Source organism: Malaclemys terrapin, chromosome 12 (assembly GCF_027887155.1).
Source record: "Malaclemys terrapin pileata isolate rMalTer1 chromosome 12, rMalTer1.hap1, whole genome shotgun sequence".
Classification (NCBI taxonomy): Eukaryota; Metazoa; Chordata; order Testudines; family Emydidae; genus Malaclemys; species Malaclemys terrapin.
Window position 1 is genome coordinate 8247297 of NC_071516.1, and position 13932 is coordinate 8261228.

The 13932-nt window shown below is 44.3% G+C and overlaps 1 protein-coding gene across 1 annotated transcript in view; it reads left to right on the top strand.

The window, feature by feature from the left end:
* RBBP8NL (RBBP8 N-terminal like) overlaps positions 1-13932 on the top strand; it is a 90231-nt gene that overhangs the window by 25844 nt on the left and 50455 nt on the right. The window contains exon 2 of the mRNA XM_054044919.1: positions 6701-6802. The gene's annotated coding sequence lies outside the window, so the exon portion shown is untranslated. The remainder of the gene's footprint in view (positions 1-6700; positions 6803-13932) is intronic.

Here is a 13932-nt window from a genome sequence, read left to right on the forward strand (position 1 = left end):
GCAGAGATTCCTCCTTTGGCAATTGGCGAATGATTAATCATTTTCACCTGCTTCGAATGCAGGATTTTGTACAGCACTAAATCAGATATTTCTCGAGCGGATGTCCACAATGGTTAAATGACGCACTTTTTCTTAGAGCTGCTCCATTGCCTTTTCTGTTCCCTCTAAGGACATTAAAAAATTTTGTCGACAAAAGTGAACGTCACAGAAAATTTCAAATGCAACAAAAAAAGAATTTCTTGAATTTTTTTGTGACGTGCCCTTGTTTTTTTCGAGAATCAGAGCTGCGGGAGTAGATGTAAAGGGATCTTAAAGTTGTCATTGTACCTCCATTCCCTTCTGAACTGTGTTCCTCAGACACAGCCCAGACTGGGCTATTGACTTCAGTATTATTATTCCTGATTTATGTTGGTGTACGTGATGGGTGAATCAGGCCGATAAGAAGTGAGTGTAGCTATTCCTGATGAGGTTTAAAAAGAGTGTAAATTCCAACACCAGTTTAAAATGAAATGAAAAAAATACTATCTTGCAGTTTAGCAGTAACTTTTATCCACCAATCTCTAAATGCTTCACAAAGAGTAACTAACTGCCCCTGCGAGATAGGTCAGTATTAAAGTCCCTGTTCTCCAGATGGGGAAACTGAGGCACAGAGCAGTGAAATGACTTGCCCGTGGTCACCCAGCAGCAGGCCTATAGCAGAGTCAGAGCTAAAACCCAGATCCCTTGACTCCTCCTAGACATCAAGAACACTTCTTCCTTTGGGATTCCTGCATTCCTGTGTGAGTTGTTCTGAATGAAGAAAGTGTAGGCAACTTATTTCTGGCTCCAAATGCTGTTAGTTATAAAGAGGGGGAAAAGATCATTCATAAAGGAGAGAACTCCACTGTATGCAGACACATATTAATAAGTAAACCATTTGTCTGATATGGACACAAGTGCAGTTTGCAGGTATTCAGCCACATTACACTCCAATCATACCACTCTGCTTTATCTGTCAACCAAGTAACACAAACATTTCTGAAACTACAGTTTTAAGGCTTTTAAAGGTGTATTTAAAATGTGTTTTCTTTGAAGTCTTATCTTTGCAAGCTTTCGTGTACTGATAAAAGCCATGTTTAGCTGCCTCTCAAGGAGCTAGCCTGAATACTGTCTGTTCCAGAGATATTTCATTCTCCTGGGTCAGAGTGACAGGGAAGAGCATGCAGCAAGCAATGGGAAACTGACAAATGTTGCCTTATAAGCAGTATTTGTGTTGTTTCATGCAATGGGCTTTATGCTGGCTTTGCCATTGTGCCTTCGGAGTGGAATGGCTGCTCTTGCAAGAAGAGAAGTGACGGTGTCAAGATTTGCTGGCATTATCCCTGCTGGCATAATCCATATTGCTCTTTGTAGAGTAGAACCGTCTCATAGTGAAGTCGGACACAATGAGATTCTTTGTATGTATATTTTACTTCTCTGGAAAGCACCGTGTACATGTATCACGCTGTCTAAATAATAGAGTTTCTGGCCATGATGAACCAAGGAGATGGTGTATGGATATGGACTGGGGGGATCAGGCCACATCAGGACTCGGGTTTGGGTTCTGGCTCATTCTAGTGTATGGATCTAATCTGGAACAAAAGTCACACTTTCAGGCAGTTTATAATGAAAATGAAATGAAATCATTTCAGCCTATCGCAATGTGCAAACTGTAACTTGGGTTACAGTGACTCTCCGCTGATAGTTAAGTGGTTCTGTGAAATCCATGACTTCACTATCTCCGTGGTATATTTCCACCCTTTCCCCCTCCATTTAAAATAAAAATATCAATAGCCAATTGCTCACGAGTAATAGCAAGCATAGCCTAGGCATTATCCTGCTGTAAATCAGCTTGCCCCAAAGCCCATTGAAGTAAGTGGAAAGTCTCTGATTGATTTCCACAGGCCTTGGATCAGACTACAAATACAGGCAAAACTTTAGTGACGTCAAAAGGAATTTTGCTAGCAACATAAACAGTACTGTCAAACCCATGGGGAAATTTTACCAACAAAGCAGATTCCTCTTTTGAAATTTCCAAGGGAGTTTCTACAACGAGTGATAAATAAACCAGGGAACCATACCGTGTAATTGCCCCTTTAATTACAGGCAGCTCTGGACAGGTAGCAGTTATGTTCATTTGGTGAAAAACAACTCTAGTAAGGTGCAAATATCCTAGACTTAGCACCATGTGCCCCTTCTTGGGCCCTCCCCAACTCCCTACAATACTGTCTTATTAGTGACCTCCACCCTGACCCAGAATAGAGAACTCTTCTCTGGAAAGCAGCCATATTCTTTCAACATGAAGCTCAGATACCCTTTTGTAGTTAGTTACTTTCTTTCATTTTCTTCCCCAAAGTCATTGGGTACAACTTGTCTCAACATATGCCGAACCTGATAAGCCTTTGGCAGGCTCACGAATAAATTGCTTTAATAAAAAAGAAAGCTATTTTGTAAGGAGATGCAGGTGGGGGTGAGGGGAGCAAGACGCAAATGTGAAAATAATATACAGGCAAGGGATCATGTGATCAGTGTGGCAGTTGAGGTGTTAGGAACTCAAACAAAACATAAATTACCCCAGCCTGAGCAATCAGGCCAGACATCAGAGATGAAGGCGATTGCCAAAGCCTTTCACCTTGAGGTTTTATTTGCATATTCGTTTCTTTAAAGACCACAAAGAATGGACACATTTCCTATCAGATAGCACAAAAGACTCATTAACAATACTTTGACAAATGCACAGAAGTCGAGAAAGCCAGATCAGGCTTTGTACAAGGACAGAAGAGAGGTGATACAAAAGCAGCTCCAAGGGCCAGACACTGGCACCAGTTCAGGTGTTTCTTGAGAGGAGGGAACAAATTCCAGTTCCCGACACACATCCCCATCAGGGACCCCATTCCAGTCCCTGCTTGTCACGGGCCTGTCTTGGCTGGGGAGTCCTTCCCACTCTCTTACCCACACAGCATATGAACTGGTATTGCCAGGAATTGAGTTCTCAGCGGACTCCCCTGTGCTCTGCCATATGGAAGGTGACTCCCCGTGCACCAGAATGCAACACCATTTGGTCCAGCTGTCACTCCATCTGGATGGAAGGGCAGCTGGGCCAAATTTCAGTGGCTTTGCGATTCCATGCATACACCTGGTCACAACTCCACTCACTGAAATTTGGCCTGGCCTCCCTTCATCTGCACAGTGAGGTGGGCAGGTCAGATTCAGTGGCGTTGTGACCACGCAGCCAGAACGGTGCTCCAGACCTCTCCAGCAGCAGCCATACTGATTTAGTGTGGCACCACTGCTTAAAAGTGGCCAGGCCGTGGCCCCCTGGCTCTGCAGCCTGGGGAACATTGAGCAAATGCAAAAATCTTGGGTGGAGGGGGAGCGTTGGCCTCCCCCCAGAACCTAATTGGTACCCCTGGGGCCAGACCATGACTCTGGCCGCGTGCTCCTGTAGAGGGAGTTTTAGTCCTCTCCCTTACTCTTCTGTGCTTGCTACCCATACCGCAGGTAGAAGCACGGTAGGGGAGAACAGTCTCCAGAAGGCTACTTTTCCTTCCCATGCATTGGTGGATAAGGAGAGGGCAGAGCCGTGGCTCCACCTCTCCCCACCAATATGCCAGCCAGCCGGCACAGAGGGAGGAGTAAACTGTACCAGGAAAAGGGCTGGCCTGTGGATGAGGCTCCAAGGAGCAAGGGGTAAACAGGCACTAGACTGTGACTCTGAGTCATAATTCAGACCCTGATGGGCTCCTGGGGCAGCGCAGCTACAAACTGCCCCTTTACTAAGGGCAGACTGTAAATTTCCAGTCTACCCCTGTGTAGTTCACAAGGGTTTCTTGGAGTATCTGGGCAAAGACAAACTGGTATAATATATGCAGAAGACCCTAAGGGCCCAGCTGACAGCACTGTGCAGTAGAACCACATGCCGTGCTAAATATGGCTATATAGACTTATGCCTACTTTAATACAGAAGCTTAGAAATAATAATTACCGGTAAAGCTTTTCATCTTCAAAATTAACTAACCCCAAGTGAGGGAGCTAAGTGAATACTGTAACAAACTGTCTAGTGTGTATGTACTTCTACCTTCTACTGTCATAGGCAAAATCTACTCTCATAGGCTAAATCGTGTTGCTTCCTGATGAAGATTCTTCTGTAGCTGAAGTGATAAGGGCTTGTGCTTTTGAAGAAGGGCGGTTTTAGGTACAATTCTTCAATGCCACTATGAAATTCTGAATGGCCATAGCAAAGTGACCGCTGTGAAGTCATAGTCAGCCATCCATTTCTTACCACATTATTCTATATATTCAACAAAGAGAGAGAGTGCAGAGCAGAGGTTAAGAAAGTTGCCCAAGACCATAGAAATAATCAGTGTTAAAGCCAGGACTAGAATTTAGAAATCCCTGCTTCCCAGTCTGGATTTTAGACATGAAGGGGACAAAAGAATCCATGTTCCAGTTCCAGAAAGAAGCCTGTTTCACTACATCAAAAGCCCAGGTTGACGTTTGGTCTCTGTAAATGTTAAATTAAGTTCTGCTTCTATTCCTGCCAATTAGGCAGTAAGGAATTAAACATAAATCATCAGTGAGTACAGTTCAAACACTGCAAAACCAAATGCTCCTCAAGGATTGCGTCATATACACACAGCAGAGTCGCAGTTGGGCTCTTGGGACAAATCTGATCTCATTGGAATTTTAATAGAATTTAGTCCTTAGTCTAGAAAATAGTTTTCAATATTGCCAACCCCACATGTTTATACTTTCTTGTTTCAATTCAACCTTATTGTTTAGATTCATTTTGACTTTTATATTATATTAAATAGTAACATAATAGTATGTGAATATACATAATATTACATTTAAGATTTTATACTGGTTTGCCATTATCAAAATGCTTGTTTCTGAATGAATTGGGTTTGGGGTTTGGTTTGGGTTTGAATTTCCATTCCATTAGAAATTTCAACATTTTCTTCTAATCTGCAACGAAAACAAACTTTGAGATGCTGGAATTTCCCAGGGAACAGAAATTCTGTTTTCCAACCAGCCCTCGTCAAAGACATCTGCAGTGTTTGACTCTACACCCTTTTTAGCACTTGTAAAATCAATATGGTTCAGCTCTACACGGTTACTACCTGGGGGGTGTTTTAGTGACCTACATGAGATGGCTTTAGTGGTCTCATTCTACCTGCTGAGTCATAGAAGTCATCACCACAGTTAGCACAGACTTGCACATTTGTTGGCAGTCACAGCAGATACTAGGGTCTGAATAAGCCAGAGGAATTTCAGCTGTGCTGTGACCTCTATCAATTGTCCCCATCTAGCGGTGTGGGCAAATCTTGCACTGCTGGTGCCCTTGTTGCATCTCTTTCCTGGAAAAATGCTTCAGGCACCTTTTATACTGTTGAACATGTAAGTGAGAAGTCAGGCCTTCCGCCTCCAAAGTTCTCATTTGGGCATCTTAAACCAGAACCAACTATGCATGCAAACTTTTCAAAAATGGAAACCAAAAAAGACCGCAGAAGCAGCATCTTCTAGGGAAATGGAAACCTCACAAAAACACTTCATATTTCTCGTCACAGTTCATTATTATTTTTCCAATTCAGAATAGGTTTTCTAACCTATTAAGACTGGGGTGTTATTGATATATTAATTACAGTGAAGAAACTGGCTTCAGCTACAGTTTTATTAGTAAAATGTTGAAAACCTGCTAAAATGTGCAGATTTCTTTTTCTTTTCCCAATGCTCTCAAGAATGGAACCCTTTTCAGTGGGAAGCTGTAGCAAATATAGGAGCTGGGCAAAACATTTTTACTATGAAAGTTTCTTCCATCAACTTTTGCATCTTTTGGAATCTGCAGAAACCTCTGTGAAATTGAAGCCATTTTTATGGAGCAATGACATTTTGTGGGAAATATTTTTCATTCTCTGGGTGTCGGGGAAAACTCCAAAAGCAACTTTCACTCAGAAGGAAAAAACTGAGGCAGAAGAAGGAAAGATAGTTTGAGGACAGGCCACTTCATGGGGACTTGGAACCCACGAGTTCAATTCCTGGTTCAGGCACAGACTTTGTGTGACCATGGGCAAGTCACGTAATCTATCCTGTTCCTCATTGTAACATGTGCCTTGTCCATAGGCACCAACTCCGTGGGTGCTCCAGCCCTGGAGCTGGAAAAATTGGTGGGTGAGCTCCCCTTCCTGCCCCCCCACCACAGCTCGCCTCCACCTCCTCCCCTGAGTACCCCATGGCTCCGCTTCTCCCCCTAGTTCCCAGCACTTCCCGCCGTGAAACAGCTGTTTCACGGCGGCAAGCACTGGGAGGGAGGGGGAAGGAGGGGGAACGCAGCGCACTCGGGGAACAGTCAGGGCCGTGGCGGGGATTTAGGGAAGGAATCCAATAGGGGCAGGGAGGGGGTGGAGTTGGAGCGGGGACTTTGAAGAAGGGGTTGGAATGGGGAGGGGGCAGGGGGGGAGTCAGGGCAGGGCCGGGGGCGAGGAGGGGATTGAGTACCCACCAGCGCCGCAAAAAATTGGCGCGTATGGCCTGGTCTACACTACAGGGGTAAGTCGACCTAAGTTACACAACTCCAGCTCCGTGAATGACGTAGCTTAGGTCAACATACTGCAGTATCTACACTGCACTGGGTTGACAGGAGAAACTCTCCCATCGACTTACCTTACGCTTCTCGTTCCAGTGGAGTACCAGAGTTGATGGAAGAGCGATCAATTTTAGCAGGTCTTCACTAGACTGGCTAAATCGACCCCCGGTGCATTGATTGCCGCAGCATCGATCCCCGGTAAGTGTAAACATACCCATAGGGATAATACTTTCCTGCTTCACTGAGGTGTGCAGGTAGAATCTATTAATTGCTGGACACTCAGATACTAATGTGATGAGGGCCATAACAGTACATAGAGACAGGTCTGCTCAGCTAATCACATGGTCTAGAGAATTTTAGGGTTACCATTCGTCCGGATTTACCCGGACATGTCCTCCTTTTTGTGCTAAAAATAGCGTCCGGGGGGAATTTGTAAAGCACTCACAATGTCCGGGATTTCCCCCTGGCAGAGCAGAGCGAGCGGCTGGGAGGGCTGCAGGGAAGTCCCAGGCTGGACTCAGGAGCAGCTGTAGAGGAGCCGGATCCGCCCTGCATTCTGAGCCGGCAGCTCCCTTGCAGCCCAGTCCGGCAGCACTGTGCAGGGCCAGACCGGGTTTTGTTGTGCAGGGCCAGGGACCGGGTTTTGTTGTGCTGGGGAGCTCAGCCAGGTGTCCGGCTCGGCTGCACAGAGCCCAACACCCTGTTCTGAGCAGCAGGGTAAGGGGGACCGGGGGCAGGGAGGTTCTGGAGGTGGCAGTCAAGAAACAGGGGGGGGGCTTTTTGGGGGGAGTGGAGAAAGTTTTGGGCAGTCAGGGTACAGGTAGGGGGTAGGGTCCTGGGGGGCAGTTGGGGGGGGTCTTAGGAGGGGGCAGTTAGGGGACAAGGAGCAGGGGGGGAGTGTTTGGGAGTTCTGGGGGGGGCTGTCAGGTGGCAGGGGTGGGGAGATGGATCGGAGCAGTCAGGGGACAGGGAGCAAAGGGGTTTAGATGGGTTAGGAGTTCTGGGGGGGGGCTGTCAGGGGGTGGGGAGTGGTTGGATGGGGCGTGGGAGTCCCAGGGGTCTGTCTGGGGGTGGGGGTGTGGATAAGGGTTGGGGCAGTCAGGGGACAAGAGGCAGGGAGGCTTAGATAGGGAGTGGAGTCCTGGGGGGCAGTTAGGGGCAGGGGTCCCAGGAGGGGGTAGTCAGGGGACAAGGAACGGGGGGAGGGTTGGGGGTTCTGGGGGGGCGGGAAGTGGGAGGGGCAGGGGCGGGGCTAGGGCGGGGCTCCTCCCGTCCTCTTTTTTTCTTGCTGAAATATGGTAACCCTATTTTACAGAAGTCTGGAAACCTAGAGGCCTTGAGCTCTTTTCCCACCTATATTACTATGTTAATGTTTGGCGCTATATAAACGTTATTTTGGAGGCAAATATAATTAACCCCCATGTCAGCAAATGAGGATTCTCCTATCTTGTGTTTCACTGGGTGAGTATGTTGTTACTTAGTGTCCTGCTAGGGAGTTGCATGACTGGAGTTCCTGAGAAACTGGTCCAAACTAGTTTTCTCTCCCTGTCTCAACTTGCTCATGCAATTGATTTAATCTCTTTTAATAAAGCATTTGTTATTATTCCAATATGCCTCTGTCTTCCAAAGACAGTTCAACCAGCTTTGTACCCTGCAAAATCCAGTTTGCGCTTTCTAGGTACTCAGGTTCCTCAGTGGAAATCTTTCAGATGCACTGACAGCAATCATTAGTAGATTGCAGGAAGTCCGGTATGAGAGTATAGCAGTGAGATACTGTTAAACACCCCCTGGTACCTCCTGGGGACCATCCAAAAACTTCAGGATAACTTTGCTGTTAAAGCATATATTTATTTTTTCCCTCTCTTCTCTTTTTACTGTGCACATTTGTATGAAATCTGGATCTCTGTCTGTCATCACTTCCTCCCATTTATTACTCTCCTCAAGTTATAATCATATTCTGTTAATTTCCAGAGCAACGTATTTGTCCAGATTTTCAGAACTGCTAAGCATTAATGAGCGGAGAGAGCTGTTTTGAAAATCTGGCTCACACTGGTAGAAGCAGGTGAATTCTTAAAGCAACAATGTCAAGAAAAGTTAGCATTTGATTTTGTAAAAACAAGCTTTGACAAAGCCTAACTGAACAGACATTTTTTCATTGCTATTTTACATTGCAATGGGAAAAAAATGGACCCAATTTTCACACACGTGTGTGTATATACAGACTCCAGTATCTGTGTGCAAGTCCTGATTTGAAAGAAAAACACCCTGCTGCAGTGTTTGCAATCCAAACATGTCAGCATCCTGCTTATGCCTGAGAAGCAGAAAACAAAACGGCGGCATGGTAAAACTGTTTCCATTTTCCAAACTCAGAGAAACACAGATTAAAGTGAAAAGTAATGGACATCTTAGTACCTTAGCAGCGAGCCAGATAGCTACTTATTAGAAATGGTCAAAAAATGGAGGGGGGAGGAGGAGCTGAGGGAAGGGGAATGTTTGAAATAATTTTCACCGTTTGTCCTCCATTTTTAATTGAATTTCAAATATCAATGAAAAAATTATTGAAATTTCAAATTTCAAAAAAAAAATGTGACCAGCTCTATCTGTCTTGCTATCTATCTAAGTGCAGCAGATCAGTCCACCAGGGAGTCATTCATTTACTTATTAGCATTACTCTAGTGGCCAGAGTTTCCAAGCCAGATCCCACAATGCTAAATGCTATAGATAAGACCAGTTCCTGCCCTAGCAAGCTTAGAGTGTCTGACCTGAGTTCTAGTCCCAGCCCTTCCAATGAACTATGTTACCTTGAGCAATCAGGTGGAACAGATTGTTGAGTATAAGAGGTTCACACATCCCTTTTGGAGACCATTTAAAATTAAGTAGGCAATTAAGCAGGCAGTAGGTTGTGTTACAAATTGTTGTAATCAGCCATCAAACTAGTACCTCTGTTAAGTCCATGGTTTTTAGTGTCCAGCAGAATTATGAATTTTAGTTCCCAGGCTTGAATTTTGGAGGTGTTGTGCAGGTTTCCTTTGAGGATGAGGACTGAGAGGTCAGATATGGGTGACCCCTTTGTGAAAAGTGTTTGCCCATGGGCTCCAGGGTGTTTTTGTCTTTCATCATTTTTCTGAGTGAGCTCATTCAAGAGTGTAGTGATTGTCTGGTTTCACTCACTGGTTGCGGCAACACACAGCATATGTGAATCCCTTATTCTTAATAATCTGTCCCACCGTGTATTTAGCTCGGACAGACACTCTGGTTACCTTCTCCAGACCTGAGCAAGACCTTACTCTATGGAGCTCGAAGCTTGTCCCTTCCACCAACAGAAGTTGGTCCAATAAAAGATATGATCTTGTCTCTCTGAAATAATGTCAGTTGTAATGTTCTGCGGTGTCTGTGTATTAGGATAGTCATTGATAAGGAAACCTCTGTTTTAAAAGTATATGTTTTAATCAGACAATACAAAACAAATACTTGGCTTTTTTCATATTTATTTATGTGGTGCTGTTAGCTCAGGGAAATGACACCCCCTGCCATGAATCTAAATATAAAATGGTTTGCTCATTGGGGAGAGCATTTTTCCCTCTCTACCATTACATAGTTTGCTGTGATTTCCTAAATATGGCCCCACTCCTCCACACACTTTATTATCTGAGTAGTCCCATTGAAATCAATGAGATTGCTCATGGTAGTAAAGTTAAGCATGTGAGTCAGTGTTTACAGGATCAAGGCCTATAAGAAGACAAACAACTTATCTTCTTTCACACCATCAATATTTTTGGAATGGCTTCCTCCACCCCAGATAAATCGCTGCCTGTTTTCATGTAAGTACCTTCTAGTAACAGAAAACCAGTGGAATAGAAATACAGGCTATGTATAAAGGTACACAGAATTGTTTCTAAATCAGGATTTTTAATTCAGGTTTCGGAGGATGTCCACAAAGGTCTTGAAAAGGTTAAAGAAACTCATTTCTGCCTGCACCCGGTTTGACCCGGTGCCAGTCCCGCAAACTCAGGCATGCACTTTAAAACGAATCTACAAATGGCATACTACCAGGAAGCACTGTACAAATACAGGATGTCAGGCTTGTACGTGGGAGACATTAGTACCACAGCTCTTTTCTTTGCTGCTGTTGATACGTAAGAGTGATAAAACCTGGGAACAGGCTGACGGTACCATTGGTGTATTGTTTCTTTAAATATTGGTGCCTCTGTGTTGTAGCTTAGAAATCACCTCTGTTAGCTAGATGCAGCAGACTAAAATAAATGTGATGTTATTTAGAAGTTTATAGTGATGGTGAACAATTGGTTTGTTTTGGCCTTTGCTTGCCACATTTTTACAGGGCCTTTCCACCTTCCCAATGCAGGAAAAAGGACCAAAAAGCCCCTCCACGTTGATACTTCAGGTGATCAGATGACTGGCCCCACTGGTTCTGGTGCATGAAATCTCCTCAGACATCCATTCAATGGGATCACAAATAACAGAATCGATCTGGAGTAAAACAGAACACCAGTGCTAAGCAGGAGCATACATCCTCTGACGTACACACGCTGAAGATTCTTTGTTAATCTTGTCTGGAACCTGAGCTAAACTGTTGAGGCTCTGCCTTTGCCCAATATAGATCCCATTCATGGGCAGAGATGAGAGAATTCTCAGGATCGTTCTTGAAGGTCGAGAGTTGCAGTCCATTGTTTGCAATGTGGTTTGTTTTTTAAAGTTGGCTAGCAACCTCTGGTGGATAGTACTTGTAATATACAATGATATACCAACCACTGAAAACAACAGAGCTCTTGGGCTGTGATCATCTGAATGAGGGAGATTTTAATCACTTCATTGTGAAATCCTTCTGTTTTATTCTATACAGGTTCTCATATCGCCCTCATCCTAATAGCATCTGAGCACCGTTGAGATGTGCATTAACTGACGTGACTAACGTCTGCCATGTGTGGTTTGCTCTTTCCTCTCTACCTCTCCCTAGGGGAGAATTGTGTGTGTACTGTGCAGTGTTTTGTTCTGGTAGGGTTTATGGAGGATTACAAAATCCTTCATCCCAAGAGGAAGAGGCTATGAAAAGGATCTAAAGCTTATTCATAATACTGTCAGTAGCTCTTTTCATGCTGAAGGAACCCCAGTTATATACATCTAGCCCCTTTGAAATATAGCCACCTCCAGAATGGAGAGAAACTACACACAACACACTAAACAACAGTGGAGGGAGGGAAATTTTAGCCAACAAGACACTTGTTTTTACAAAAAGAGCCGCAGAGTCTTTAATGTCTAAGCAGTCCAGGACAAGACCCTGAGCTGTGATCTGATCTGAAAGTCCTGATGGTAGGGAGGAGCGTAGGTGGGTTTGTTGTACCTCCACCTCTGGGCTATGCTGGTTTAAAGAGTTCACCAGCACTTTCTCCCCATGAGCAAACTGGATGGTATTCATTCTCCCTACCTCGGAAGGATGGCTGAGCCAGCCCCATTAGAGTTTTTAACCTGTGATCCCAAAAAGACATTGGGCATTATTCTAATCTGAAGATGGTGTCGATTAGGAGAGTAACTATTGGATTTGATAGCACTACAGCAGTGCAATTGAGATCAGAATCAGGCCCTGTAATAAGTGTTTCGTACCTGAAGCTTAGACCATGAAGTCATGGAGGTCTGTAGAGTATATGTCGCTATGCCGCCATAGGAGAGGGAACACGATTTGGAGATGGGGGTAGTGCTTCCCTTCGAACTTGGGCATCTACGAGCCAATGTCTTTGGTTTGGTTTGGTTGAATTTAAACAGATTTAGGTGCAGCAGTTCCTTCCCATAGAGGGTCCCAGTTTCCATGATGAGATGCAGCATAGCCTAGTAAATTTGAAATGTGGGAATTTTTTTTTTTTTAATTCCCACCGACATGATGGATTCTAAGGCCTCCTTCATGGCCATTAGGTTTATGATGTCAATAAAACTCCTGAAGCCCATGCTGACATGGGCTTTGATGATTGATGGCCTGTAGAAATGTTTCTTAAACCTCCATCGAGATGCCTATTAACAAAAAAAACCAACAAGCAAACTAACAAGAAATGCTACAGGAAGGCTGGTAGTCTGACTTCAAACCATGAAACGAAGACATTCAGAATTCTATTCCTGCATCTTTAATTCTACATCATCCCTAATGAAGCAGAACAAGTATGAACTAATTTGGACCTAATCCATATTTGTCGTGCATTATTATTTGTATTGTGGTAGTGGCTAGGGACCACAGTCGTGGACCAGGACCCCCTTGTGTTAGGCGTTGTAAAAACACAGAACGAAAAGATGGTCCACCCCGATCCAAAGAGCTGACAATCTAAGTGTAAGACAAGAGACAACAGGTGGATACAGACAGATAGACAGGGGAGCACAAGGAACCAATACGATAATATTGCCTAACACTTAAACAGAACCCAGAGGGATAAGATGGGCTGGAAAACTTAGTTCTGCTGTCAGTAACGACACTGTAAATCCAAAGTGATGCTATTGGAAACAATTACACCAGTTTCACAGTGGTAGCCGTGTCAGTCTGAATCAGCAAAAACAACGAGGAGTCCTTGTGGCACCTTAGAGACTAACAAATTTATTAGAGCATAAGCTTTCAAGGGCTAAAACCCACTTCATCAGATGCATGGAGTGGAAAATACAGTAGGAAGATATATATGCATGATTTTCTCCAGTGCATTGTCTTTTGTTTCTCATACCTCCCCGTCCCGCACTCCCATATGGCAACATTCTCTGTATGTCCAATAGCAGTTTGAAAGTCACATCAGCTGCTCTGTAGCTTTCCAGTGTGAAGGAAAGAAGGTAGATCTTGCATCCTATCCACTCATAGATTAAAGGCACACAGTGAGTGCCATTAAAATCTCATTGTATTTACCTTACTAGTGGTAGTGCATTATTTCCAATACTTGGAATGGGACTGATACCACAGTGACTTTCACTTCTGTAGGCAGTAGATGTCAAGATTTTAATAATGCCCATTGTAACTTCCACCATGCTGCCAGCCATCACCGACTAAAGGTCGAGTTTCTTAAGATTATCTTGCAAACCTCTGCTCCTACAGGTTACTCCACAGCTGTACTCACTAGAGTACTGCGCTGGTCCAAGTAAAGCTCTTTCTTCAGCGCAGTTGCCAGTATTTACATTATTGGATTCATCGGCCCGGCGTATTTCACTGTATCAGTCAATCGACCCCTAATTGACATATCCCTCAGCAAAATAAACTATCTGTAGGGAATAAGCAATGATTAAAGGAGCCAAAAGATGCTTTGTAGCTATTTGCTCTTTCGGAATGGTCCTGCGGAGCCGTGGGTCAA